This window comes from Podarcis muralis, chromosome 16 (genome assembly GCF_964188315.1).
Source record: "Podarcis muralis chromosome 16, rPodMur119.hap1.1, whole genome shotgun sequence".
NCBI lineage: Eukaryota > Metazoa > Chordata > Lepidosauria > Squamata > Lacertidae > Podarcis > Podarcis muralis.
In genome coordinates, this window is record NC_135670.1 from 29,868,733 (window position 1) to 29,882,999 (window position 14,267).

General features: G+C 46.2%; 1 long non-coding RNA gene across 1 annotated transcript; it reads right to left on the reverse strand.

Annotated features, from left to right (window-relative positions):
- Nucleotides 1–607: 607 nt before the first annotated feature.
- On the reverse strand, nt 608–13,759 carry LOC144325828 (uncharacterized). The gene is made up of 2 exons (XR_013391023.1): nt 13,173–13,759; nt 608–2,948 (listed from the first exon to the last, which is right to left on the reverse strand). It is a non-coding gene; the product is annotated as an uncharacterized LOC144325828 (long non-coding RNA).
- Nucleotides 13,760–14,267: the final 508 nt, after the last annotated feature.

Consider the following 14,267-nt stretch of genomic DNA (forward strand, 5'->3'; position numbering starts at 1 on the left):
ATCATTGTTCAACTGGTCACCTGCTCCCCACAAAACAAAAGAAGGTGCTTCGCTGCTAAAAAATAAAAAATCAGATGCCCAACATCTGATGTCATTTCCTGCTGAGCGGTCATAGAGCAAGATAACAGGAAGAGGTCCCACTGTCATTTCCTGGAGAGCTGAGCCCATTTCCCATAACCCGGGAGGCCGCATAATATAGAGAAGTGATCCCGAAAACCTTTGGAGGCATCCGGCTTCCCAGCACGGATTTCCAGCACCAACCGCTTTGACTGACACCTGGCTTATATGCAGGAAGGAGGCATACATGACAAGAGCGAACTATGCATGCTCGGAGAGCTGTTGAGGAGGCGAGGGCGCCGCCTGAAAAAATAAACAAGGCGCATATTCGTTTCCCATGAAGCCAGTGATCTGGATGCTCATGACTGAGTCCTTCAAGCAGGAGCTAGGCTAGCCAGGATGGAGGGCTTTTGTTGCTTGTTGCTATCCAGCGCCTTGGACAGTCACTTTAGCACCTGGGCTAAAACAGTAAATAAGGAGCTCCAGCGCATCTGCAAGGTGGAAGACTCTACAGTGGTACCTTGGATAATAATAATAATAATAATAAACAAACAAACAAACAAACAAATTTATTTATACCCCGCCCTCCCCAGCCAAGACCAGGCTCAGGGCAGCTAACACCAGGTATAAAACAATTGATTAAAATACAACTTAAAAACAAGATTAATATACAACATTAAAATGCAGCCTCATTTCAGTAGAAACTCAAATCAAAAACTTTGGGGGGATGAAAACGTCAAATCTTCAGCAAGGCCAACTATCCAGACTGGTCCTATGTGGGCCAGGAAAAAAGCCAAGGAAGTCCACAAATAGGAGTTCCATCATAGAAGGAGAAAGGAAAAAGGATAGTGGGGAAGGGGATCAAGTCGATTCCAAGCCAAAGGCCAGGCGGAACAACTCTGTCTTACAGGCCCTGCGGAAAGAAATCAGATTCTGCAGGGCCCTGGTCTCATGAGACAGAGCGTTCCACCAGGCCGGAGTCAGTGTTGAAAAGGCCCTGGCCCTGGTTGAGGCTAATCTAACTTCCTTAGGGCCCGGGATCTCTAAGGTGTTGCTATTTATGAACCTTAAGGTTCTCCGCGGGGCATACTGGGAGAGGCAGTCCCGTAGGTACGAGGCCTCAGTCCAGTATACCTGAAGGAGCATCTCCACTCCCATCGTTCAACCAGGACATTGAGATCCTGCGCCGAGGGCCTTCTAGCGGTTCCCACACTGCAAGATATGAGGTTACAACCAGGCAGAGGGCCTTCTCAGTAGTGGCATCTGCCCTGTGGAACGCCCTCCCATCAGATGTCAATGAAATAAACAACTATCTGACTTTTAGAAGACATCTGAAGGCAGCCCTGTTTAGGGAAGTTTTAAATGTTTGATGTTTTATCGTGTTTTAATATTATGTTGGGAGCCGCCTAGAGTGGCTGGGGAAACCCAGCCAGATGGGCGGGGTATAAATTTATTACTAAAGAAGAAGAAGAAGAGGAGGAGGAGGAGGAGGAGGAGGAGTTTGGATTTGATATCCTTCTTTATCACTATCCTAAGGAGTCTTGAAATATACTCAGAGTCGCAAAGTGATTTCATGCTCTTTATTCAGCTCATAGTGGTGAGGAGGAATGAGTGAATGTCCCCTCAAAGTATCTGCTTTATATACATTATTTACACAATGGGCTGCACATGATTGGCTAATTCTGGAATTCTACTGTAAGCCAATCAGGTTGTGGATTCACTTATATCTGGAGCATGATTGGGTGGTTCCTGCCAACCAATCATAGTGCTGCATTGTTCTAGGACCAATCAGACTGCTGCATTCTGAATCCTATTGTTCTAGGACCAATCAGACTGCTGCCTTTTGGATCCTATTGTTCTAGGACCAATCAGACTGCTGCAGTTTGGATCCTATTCAACTCAGTACATAACAAGTCTCAAAGCGGCTAACATTCTCCATTCCCTTCCTCCCCCACAACAAACACTCTGTGAGATGAGTGGGGCTGAGAGACTTCAGAGAAATGTGACTGGCCCAAGGTCACCCAGCAGCTGCGTGTGGAGGAGCGGAGACGCGAACCTGGTTCCCCAGATTACGAGACTACCGCTCTTAACCACTACACCACACTGGCTCACAGGAAAAGTCTTTCTGGGGTAGATGGTGCACTCTCCAGGGCTGGCGCCAGTACAGTCATACCATGGGTTACAGACGCTTCAGGTTGCGGTTTTTTTGGGTTACGGACATGCCGAAACCCAGAAGTACTGGAATGGGTTACTTCCGGGTTTCAATGGTTGCTCATATGCAGAAGTGCTAAACTGCGCTTTGTGCATGCGCAGAAGCGCCGAATTGCAACCCGTGTGTGCGCAGACATGCCGCTGTTGTGTGCGCAGACAGAGAGCTATTGCCCATCAGTGCAGACAACACTGAGATAGATGGACCAGTGGCTTGACTCAGTATAAAGCCTGTGGCTGCAGGTGAAGCAGTGGCTGGTGGGCAGCCAGAATGGGGTGGTATGCAGATGTGCCACCCCTCCTGTTCTGCCGCCTAAGGCCAAGGTCTCCGCGTGGCTAATGGGTGGGCCGGCCTGGACTTTTCACGCATGAAGGCTCTGGCGCGATCACTTTCAAATGTGTGTGAGAGCCCAGAAGGTTACAACAGAAGCAGTCCTAATCCCAGCTGTTAAACCTCTCCCAAACTTGCATTATATCCAGATATCTAGTAGCCAGTTCTCTACAAATCAGGAGGTCTTTCCTTCTTTCTGTCTGCCTCTCTCGAAAGGAGAAATCCCAGCGTTTCTGATAGATGACAACGGTTTAGGCCCCCGGAGAGCTCAGTTTCGCCCACGTTTGAGTCGTGAAATTGGCCGCAGGTTGGGAATCTGATACACATCAATGTGATTTCACGGTGAGACAGTCTAATGGAAGATAAAAGGAGCATAGGTTAATGCTGTTAGGTTAAGGCCTTTCCTGCTATCCAAGACACAGGAACATTTAAAAGATAATCCAAGACCTACATGTTGGGAAAATGTGGAGCTGTTTTTCCAATCCCCAGAAAAACCTGGTACTGTAGCTTTTGCTCTCAACACACAAGCTACGAGGCGTACGGGGCCTTTCTGTACTTACAGTTTGTAGTGGTGAAATTGGTGTTTTAACCAACATTTTTAAGAGCAAATCTGGAGCTAATTGTCTGCACCTTCGGTCCTATGTTGCTATTACCAGAGGGTACAGTTTTTTCTACAACAATGGCAGATTACACCAGAACAATGGCAGATTACACCAGAACTGAGGAAAGTTCTGTGGCCACAGTCACATTCTTTATGTACATAAAGTACACATGATTTCAGGAATTGTGTGAGTGGTTAGATAGCAAAAATAGCAGGTCTGGGGTCTTTATCTGAACTGGGACCCTGGCAAGGGATGTGGGGGCTATAACCCTGTGCCCCCACTCCAGTCCTGCTCCAGAATGGGTCCCTGCAACCTGCTCTTTGTATCAGAAAGGAATCTTTTCTGGCATAATAAAACATCATAACACAGAGAGACTCACACAGACAGTGGAATGTGAATGGTTTAATGCCCAGCCATTAAAATCATGAAGCTTAAAAGTCCAAAAAGAATAAAGTATTTTTTTAAAAACAAACAAACAAACTTGCATGTACGAAACAAACTTAAAGATGAACTAGAAATCACTCAAAATTCTACCCCAAAGTGAACTTAATTTATGTTCACTACCTCTGGCAATGATGGGAATGACTTTCAGGTTTAGTGCAGAGATTTTCGAATTGGTTTGGTGAATTTCCTTAAACTGAACTAGTTCATGTCAAGCTCTGCTTCGAATGAATGCTGCACTCGGACTTCAGCCCTGTGCAGTGGATGAACATCTCAGACCCTCCAAATGTCCCTGTTTTCCAGGGACAGTCCTGGATTTACAGAAGGCAGCCCCAGTCTCTGATTTCATCCCAGAATGTCCCACTTTTCCTTAGGATGTACCTATAAATGTTGGAGAATATGGAGTAATGCAACCCCCAAGACAAGGAGATAAGTAGCTATACAGTGGTACCTCGGGTTAAGAACTTAATTCGTTCTGGACGTCTGTTCTTAACCTGAAACTGTTCTTAACCTGAAGCACCACTTTAGCTAATGGGGCCTCCTGCTGCCACCGGAGCATGATTTCTGTTCTCATCCTGAAGCAAAGTTCTTAATCCGAGGTACTATTTCTGGGTTAGCGGAGTCTGTAGCCTGAAGCGCCTGTAACCTGAAGCGCCTGTAACCCGAGGTACCACTGTACAACCTTTAGAAGACAGTTAGCCCTGTATGATTTCATTATGTTTTTATATATGTTAGAAGCAGCCCAGAGTGGGAGTAATAATAATAATAATAATAGAAGAGGACGTCCCTATTTGCATCCAAGAAATGGGATATGGAATCTCGAGGCCTTTGAGAGCCACAGCTAGCTCTCCCTTTCTCTCTTTCTCCCCCCCCCCCCCCCAGCCTGCTGAATAAAATAAGTTCCATAATGCAAGGAAAATCCATCCTAAGCTGTTTGTGCATGGTGGTTCTTTGGGGCCCGGCTGCAGCTGTCTCCATTTAATACTCCCTGCCTGGAATTATTGTGTGCACAGCTGGCTGGATAGCAGCACCTGCACGACACTGACAGCCCTCCTCTCTTAGAAGTCCGCGGAGAGGCTGTTGCCACTGCCGTCGACATCTTCCTTATTGGCAAGCCCCCCCCCCAGCCCCCCAAAAGAAGGGGTAGATAGGAGTGCAGGAAATTCAGCAGCAGCCAGGCTGAAAGCACTATGAGAAGAACCCAGGTGAATTTGAGCGCAGTTGCCATCAGAACATTTCTCCAATGAAAATCGGGGGGTCGTATTCCATCATGATAATTTTTGCTATTTATATAAAGTGGTACCTCGGCTTACATACGCTTCTGGTTACATACGCTTCAGGTTACAGACTCCGCTAACCCAGAAACATTACCTTGGGTTAAGAACTTTGCTTCAGGATGAGAACAGAAATCGTGCTCCGGTGGCGCGGCGGCAGCAGAAGGCCCCATTAGCTACCAGAAGATTGGTGGTTCAAATCCCCGTGACAGGGTGAGCTCCCGTTGCTCGCTCCCTGCTCCTGCCAACCTAGCAGTTCGAAAGCACATCAGAGTGCAAGTAGATAAATAGGTACTGCTCCGGCAGGAAGGTAAACGGCGTTTCCGTGCGCTGCTCTGGTTCGCCAGAAGCAACTTAGTCATGCTGGCCACATGACCCGGAAGCTGTACGCCGGCTCCCTTGGCCAATAAAGTGAGATGAGCACCGCAACCCCAGAGTCGGCCACAACTGGACGTAATGGTCAGGGGTCCCTTTACCTTTACCTAGGCACACTCTAGAATGATCTACTGGAATTAAATAAAAACATGACTGCATTGTGTATGGGGAATGAAAAGCAAATGTTTGCCTGTCTCTGTGCTACAGAGCTGAAGTATCATGGATTGCAATGTTTTTGTTAAACTTAAATAAATTAATAACTTATTTCTTTTAAAAGAAATTAATATTTTCCACATAAGGAAAGTGATGGGGAAATGTACTGAAAAATGTGGAATGAATGAGCAATAAACAGGAAGACCACAACTAACTGAAATTTCTCCTAATACACAAGAGTGTATGCAATTTTTTCTAATATACATTCCCTTGCTTAGCATATTTAGTATATTATTTAGTATTATTTAGTATATTATTTTCACTAACACAAACATTTTATGGACATTGTACCCCAGTACACTGCAAAATTTGGAGAAATGCAAATTTTGATGGATAGCTGTTACTCATTGTATCAGAAAGTGTAAACAAGGTAGGTTCACCTGTAAATGCAAACTGAATCCAATTTCTTCCCTGCCCCTAGTCCATATTAATGATTACTTGGGTTTATCTGATATTACTGGATGGATCAAGTTTTTATGTCAACCAATGTCCAATTCCTCTAACTTGCAGTTGCTTGGTATGTACATTAAAAGGTAAAGGTACCCCTGCCCGTACGGGCCACTCTTGACAGACTCTAGGGTTGTGCGCCCATCTCACTCAAGAGGCCGGGGGCCAGCGCTGTCCGCAGACACTTCCGGGTCACGTGGCCAGCGTGACATCGCTGCTCTGGCGAGCCAGAGCCGCACACGGAAACGCCGTTTACCTTCCCGCTAGTAAGCGATACCTATTTATCTACTTGCACCTGGGAGTGCTTTCGAACTGCTAGGTTGGCAGGCGCTGGGACCGAACAACGGGAGCGCACCCCGCCGCGGGGATTCGAACTGCCGACCTTTCGATCGGCAAGCCCTAGGCGCTGAGGCTTTTACCCACAGCGCCACCCGCATCCCGGTATCTACATTATCCCGCTGTAAATTCCACTTTGCCCACTATACACAGCTAAAAACTGAAAACCATGTTTTAAAGAGACCAAAGAACACTGGGTTTAAAGGTAATTAGGACGAGGGGGGGAATTCACCTGTGGCGTAAACTCACTGGACCCGAGGGAACTGTGGTAGGAGTTACGTTTATTTAACTTATTTTGGACTGCCGACGGTCTCACATTTTCTAGGGACATCATTAGGGTGATATACACAAGATATGGGTCTTAAAAGACTTTACAAGCTCGGTTTACAAGCTCTATAAAATTACAAGTTTCTACCCCCCGCCACAAAGGGAGGTCTGTAACTTGCTTTATTTTGTGTTTAATGGGTATAAAGGGTAGTGCTGGTAACAGAGAGACAGTGTTTTAAGGAACAGCCTCTGGCCTGAGAGGAGAATCGCCAGTAAGAAGTGGCAAGGCTTGGGAAATTCGGAGACCTCAGTGGGAGGGGCAGATCTGTGCCATTGTAACTAGGAAGGATATCCTGTCAGCAGAGAATCACATAGTGCTACTGCAGGTGGAAACAGTGTGAAATATACTCAGAGTCCCAAAGTGATTTCATGCTCTTTATTCAGCTCATAGTGGTGAGGAGGAATGAGTGAATGTCCCCTCAAAGTATCTGCTTTATATACATTATTTACACAATGGGCTGCACATGATTGGCTAATTCTGGAATTCTACTGTAAGCCAATGAGGTTGTGGATTCACTTATATCTGGAGCATGATTGGGTGGTTCCTGCCAACCAATCATACTGCTGCATTGTTCTAGGACCAATCAGACTGCTGCATTCTGAATCCTATTGTTCTAGGACCAATCCGACTGCTGCAGTTTGGATCCTATTCAACTCAGTACATAACACAGTGGCACAGAGCTAGGGAACCCTTGGCTCGGGGGGGGGGGAGGCTTAATCAGGCCCTCAAGGCCTCTCTATCAGGCCCTCAGAAGTCTTCTCAGGTGTCAGGGACCATGCTGAGGAGGTTCTGCACTGAGGAAGAATGGTGGGAGCCACCCCCTCCAATCTGATCCTGATCCTAAATATTCCCAGGAGCAGGAGGACAGTACAGTGGTACCTTGGGTTACATACGCTTCAGGTTACAGACGCTCCAGGTTACAGACTCCGCTAACCCAGAAATAGTACCTCAGGTTAAGAACTTTGCTTCAGGATGAGAACAGAAATTGTGCTCTGGCGGCACAGCAGCAGCGGGAGGCCCCATTAGCTAAAGTGGTGCTTCAGGTTAAGAACAGTTTCAGGTTAAGAATGGACCTCCAGAACGAATTAAGTACTTAACCCGAGGTACCACTGTATAGATTTGGAACAGTGGTTTGCAGAGGGGCCTAGTTCAGAAGGCAGAAGCTGGGAAATACTGGATGGGGAACAGCTAGCTGAAGAAACACTAGAAGAGAACGAGTTAACAGATTCACAATCTCTGGGTAGTATCCTCCCCTCCTTCCCCAAAGTCCCAGAGAGCTCCGAAAGTGGCAGAACAGAAAACACAGTGGCTCTAAGCTCAGATTACAAGACGTAGGAGTGATGTACATTAATAGGGACCGGGGGGTGAACTTAATTGGGAGCACCGGCATTTCTAGGTGATGTGTTCTTTGTTCTCTCGCTGTGATTATGAAAGTTTCTAACTGGTAAGAAGACTCCTTTTCCTTTGTTCTGCTTATCTACTGCCACGGAGGGCGGGGAGCCGATTCCCTGACATCAGGTGACACCCTTACTGGCCTTGCTTCCAGTAGTGCAGTGGCAAATGCAGAAAGGCAGGGTTCCTTCATGATAGCCACAGCCCTTCTAAAATGACACAACCTTCTAGGGCAGGGGTAGGCAACCTAAGGCCCATGGGCCACAAGCGGCCCACGGGGGTCATTTAACCAGCCCACGAGCCGCCCATGAACCAAGCCACCCACTTGGTGAGTCCCTGCGCGCTGCACTAAACTGGTGCAGTGCAGCTCAGGGATTTGCTTCTGCGGTGCTGGAAATCATGTCTGTGCAGACGCAGACCCTGGAAATCGCATGCATGCGCATGAGCGTGTGCGCAATCCAGCCCACGGTGGGATCTCCACTTGAGTAAACCGGCCCAGGCGAGGTAAACCTTGCCGACCCCTGGTTATATATATGTGTGTGTGTGTGTGTGTGTGTGTGTGTGTGTGTTAGTTTTTTTTAACATACCATTTTCAACAGTAATTAAACATATTTTTACATCTTATTCAATTTTTTTTACTTCCATCAGTCCTGTCTGAAAATTTTCCAATCTAATCTCTTAGTATACATTTCTTATTTTCCCTGTTACATTTAAAACTCATAACCAATCTCTCTATTCTTTATCTACTTTGTAGCACTTCATATATTCCTCCTTACAAAACTTATTATGTAGTCCTACTAGCGTAATTTGTTGGTTACAATTGCTTTTCAAATAGTTCATATACTTCTTCCAATCTTCTGTAAATCTCTGGTCCCGCAGGTTTCGAATCCTTCCTGTCATTTTGTCCAATTCTGCATAGTCCATTATTTTCATCTGCCATTCTTCTTTCGTTGCCGACCCCTGTTCTAGGATTCTATAATAGTTTTATAATTATACCATAATGCAAATAATCAGGGATGCATTGCAACAACCAGTGCAGATATCCATGCTTTGCCTTTCATCTAGACCTACTATTTTCTGTATACGTACACGGGCAAATGATTTGGAGGGTTCCAACGTCTTCTTTCGGAGCGACTTGTGTTTTCCTTGAAGTTCCATTGTACAGAACAGAACTTGCACGCCGTTCTTTTGAAGCTGAAGCCTGCTGTCTTTTCAGGGTACCTAAATGCTTGAGTTTGGAGTGTACAGAACAACAACTCCCCCGTGTCCCTCCCAAGCCTTTGCCATAGTGACCCTAGGAGCCAATCCTCCATGACTGACCCGCCTCCTTTCACTCTGGTTGGCTCCAATCAGTACAAAGGGTGAGAGGACACCTCAGTGGCTAAGAAACTCCCTTTCGTGCTGATTGGGTGTCTCTGCAGAAAGGGACTCTGCTGGGATCCTGCTGCAGAAATAGCAATAGGTGTTTGACACACACTACAACCCTGGATCACTGCACCACTGCTTGCATCAAAACCTCCTTGAATGTTTTTGCCTAGACGGAATGTGACCTTGGACTCTGACAATGCCTCTTGCTTGTCCAGATGGACGCTAGAGGGGTGCATGCACACAGAAACTAGTCTACCGTTTAAAGGTTTAAAAATACATTTGTTGCTCCACCCACTTGTCCCCCACAGCAATGCCGCCCTGGAGTCCAAGACATTTCTCCCAACCAGCCTTCGGCCAGCCTGCCCAAGATGGATCCCAGTCTTTTTCCCTCCTCCTCCTCCTTCCCAGAACACCTTGCTCAAAACTCTCTTTTTCTGTCACTTCAAGCACACACCCCATCACCACCTGTCTCTCCCCCCCCCCATGCCCCACCAAAGGAATCCTCTCAGATCAACTCCTTTTGTCATGTTAACAGATTTGCTCTTCACTAAGCCAGCCCTGGGATTCCTTCTCCGGCCCAGCTCTGCAGCTGGTACTTTCATCCGTATCCCGATTAATCAAAATCCTACAATTTATTAATTTCTAGGGTATAACAATACGTTCCCGCACAGAGAAAAACAGCAAGTTCAACAGGCCTTCCCAGTAGTCTGAACCTTCATATTCTTCAGCTGCTGATATGTTTAGAACTTCAGATATTGTAAGGCAATTGCTTTTTCCTAGGATATCTTTCAAACTTAGGAGAAACGGGAGGGGTGTGTGTTACTAAATCAATGTGCTTTTTGGGAGAGTGTTAACCAGGAAGCAGGCTAGAAGCAGACCAGACCCCCCCCCCAAAAAAAAGGAACAGTGTTCAGATTCAGGTTTTGGGGTGGGGTTATGACTTGTTCCCGCTGGGATTCATAAATCCTCTCCGCAACTCTAATAATTTCAGCAGTGTGTACGCACCGCAACAGCAAATTAGACACCTCGCTCAGTTTAATATATCATAACATTCCTCTTTGGGAATGGAAAATAACATATATCCTGGGTCTGTTTGCCAACCGTCAACGCTATCAGTGAGGTGTGCGTTTTTTAAGAAAGAGAGAGAACGAGAATATAAGAGTCCTCCCGGGCTCATTGAAATTTATCCAGCAAAAGTTGGGAGGAAAGGAAAAGGGGAGGGAAACCTAGACTCCGCAGATATTCTACACCAATCAATCAAGTCATGGAAAAGATTTGATGGACATGTCAAAGGGGCATTACCCAGCAAAGCTCCAGATGGACTGAGGCGTGTGGAGCGGCAAGGAGGAAGGAGTGATAGCCAGGGCAGCAAAAGGTCCAGAGTGCTCGAAGGAAAAATCGTTGCGAAGAAACACTGTCACTTTTTTAAAAAACATCGTTTGTTTTGGTTCTCCTTGATGCCAGACCACACAAGGACATTTTGCCCATTTCTGCAACACTTTGGGTTTTCAGAAAGCCCCCTTGCCAAAAGTAAATTATGTTTCTTCTGCTATAAATAGCTGGAATCAGACACACACACACACACACACACACACACACACACACACAGTGCAAAACTTTTAATGGTGCTTTGCAAAAGAAAACTCTGAAGGAGATCTGTATACAGTGGAACAATGAAGCCATTTGCACATGCAATCCTTATTTGCTTTCTTCCATATTCCTCCCCAAAATATTTTACGATTTTTCACTTACTTATTGCTTCCACTTATTTATACAAGGAACAACAATTATACAAGGAGAAATAATTAACATTCAACAATCCGCCCCACCCCCAGCAGAAGTGCCAAATGTCTATTGAATTAAAAAAGGTAAAGGTACCCCTGCCCGTACGGGCCAGTCTTGACAGACTCTAGGGTTGTGCGCTCATCTCACTCTAGAGGCCGGGAGCCAGCGCTGTCCGCAGACACTTCCGGGCCACGTGGCCAGCGTGACGAAGCTGCTCTGGCGAGCCAGCACCAGCGCAGCACACGGAAACGCCGTTTACCTTCCCGCTATAAAGCAGTACCTATTTATCTACTTGCACTTAGGGGTGCTTTCGAACTGCTAGGTGGGCAGGAGCTGGGACCAAAAGACGGGAGCTCACCCTGCTGCGGGGATTCGAACCGCCAACCATGCGATCGGCAAGTCCTAGGCGCTGAGGTTTTACCCACAGCGCCACCCGTGTCCCGCCCTATTGAATTATATTAACCTTTTAAGTCATTCTGGTTTTTGTTCTCCCAGTTGCCATGTGTCCTCAGGGGCCTTTAAGCATGCCCTATCGATGTTGCATATGGAATAAAAGTATGGCAGGTTGATGCAATTTCCCACGAAGGGGAAATCATACATAACGATATTAGGGATGGAGAGATCTGTCCATTTTGCTTTCTCTCCATTTCTAGTTTTTCAAGTCAAATGCACTCAATTCCTGCTTCCTAGCTGTCCATTAGGCATGGAAGGGAACTCTCTCCTTCTGCCAACAGGTGAACACTTTCTTGTTCCAGCAGGCTTTTGGGAACTGACTGCTTTTCATGAAATGGCTAGTGCCATGCTGCTTTTTATTGGAATTGTTTGTATGCTTCTAATAGATTTATAAAGTTTTAATTCCTATCAATATTTAACTGTTTTTTTAATTATTTCTATTCTATATTTTAGCAGTTATTGTTTTTATCTTAAGCGGCCTTGAGACCCATCAAAGGAAAATCCTGGGGATAAATACATTATTATTATTATTATTATTATTATTATTATTATTATTATTATTACTGTAGTAGTTGTTTATTTAATTAAATCATCCTGAAAATGCACCAGCATTTTAGTGGTGGTGTCTCCTAATAAACACAGTTTTGTATGCAGTTTTGACCGATGCGCAATTTTTTGCAAACAATCTCCCTGAATATAGTAATGCCTTTTTGTAAGTTTTCACTAGCATAGCCATTCAATGCACACTTTCCTCTAATATATGCATTTTTGAAAACATGGCTTGATTAACGAATTGCATCAGAAAATGTAAATATGCATGAATTTGGAAGGATGGCTGCGTTTTGGAGCTCATGTTGTTTCAAAAACTGCAAATTCCAAACAGATTAGGCTTTAAGTTTGAATCCAATTTCTCCACCTTCTCTACTTTCTGCCAACACCTTGGTTGACCACTGTGAGAACAGGATGTGGGACAAAACGGGCTTTGGGGATGATGCAGCCATGCACTTTTTCTATGCTCATGTTTTAACATTCTGGGCATTTTAGGGGAGACACGTTCTCTGTGTTCCTGGCTGCCCCTCAAGGTGGAGGACACAGTACAGAGGGCTTTCTTAAGCATGGGTTGCTCTCAAAGTGAGCCTCATGCGTCCTGAAGCAAAGCATGATTAATGAGACAAAATTCATTCTCAACCCTCCGAGGGCTTGTGTTTCATTAGTGCCAACCAGTCTTGATTTGTGTGGCCAAATGGACATTCTCTGGAGTGGCAGCCCATGTCCCGTGACAAGGGGGCTGGGGGGCATCTCTGCTAAGAGACTGCCTGCTGGCTATTGGCTTCCCCGCCCAGCTCTCCAAATCCCTTACCAATGTGCCAACGTATCTGCAACATTTTTAAGATGCTCCAGAGGGCAGACGTTGATAAATGATGCTCCTCCTCAACCCCCCTGCTAATTTTGGATTTGCAGTGTTTACAAACAGCTGTTATAACATCCCGAAGGTCTACAGGGGAAGGGGGTGGGTGGAAAAAAAAAGGATATTCTCCGTTAAAGAAAAAGAGAGTTCTTACCTGGAAGGAGTCCAGGAATGTCACAAAGCACAGCCAATGATCTCCTCTCCCTTCCTGCCTGCTCCAGACTGCTCCTTGCTCTGGTGCACTTTAATGGGGGATGTTAAGAATGTATCGTTTATAGCAGCTGCCGCGATCGCAGAAGGACTTCCCATCGCATCTTCCTTATGAATGCCAGCATCAGGTGGGCATCCGTTCCTAGACGCCACGGCTGTGATGGTAGCAACGGCCCTTTATCAGCCGGATGCTATTTTGATATGTCCCCTAAGGCTGTCGGAGAGCGCCGGGTTTTTCCACCTACTGTTGAATTTTTAGACCCGGGTTCTTATCTGTGTCACCCTAAATAGCACCAGTGTAAACGAATGCCACGGTGCCATCTGAGCATGGAAACTGTAGCTGCACTGAGCTGCGTACAGCGTGCACATAATAATAATACTACTCTGGCAAACTGCACGGTATTTTGAGTTGACCTCTGGGGCTTTGTCGGAATTATCCAGCAGGATGCAGGCAACCTCTACAATCTGCTTCAAGATGCCAACGTTTATTAATTAGATTTATTTCTTCCCCAAGAGGCTGAAGGTGGCGAATGCAATTCCTCACCCCACCCCTTTGCATCTAGCACTATCTATGCTCATCTGCAGGAGCTCTCCAGAATTTCAGATTTATCGCCCTAACTAGATATGCTGGGGATCAGACCTTCTGCAAGCAAAACAGTTGCTCCATCACTGAGCCATGGTCCTTCCCAAGCCCTTGGCCACCTTGCAAGGTTAGGTAAAGGTAAAGGTACCCCTGTCCATACGGGCTAGTCTTGACAGACTCTAGGGTTGTGCGCTCATCTCACTCTAGAGGCCGGGAGCCAGCGCTGTCCGCAGACACTTCCGGGTCACGTGGCCAGCGTGACGAAGCTGCTCCGGCGAACCGGCACCAGAGCAGCACACGGAAACGCCGTTTACCTTCCCGCTATAAAGCGGTACCTATTTATCTACTTGCACTTAAGAGTGCTTTCGAACTGCTAGGTGGGCAGGAGCTGGGATCGAACGACGGGAGCTCACCCCGCCGCAGGGATTCGAACCGCCGACCATGTGATCGGCAAGT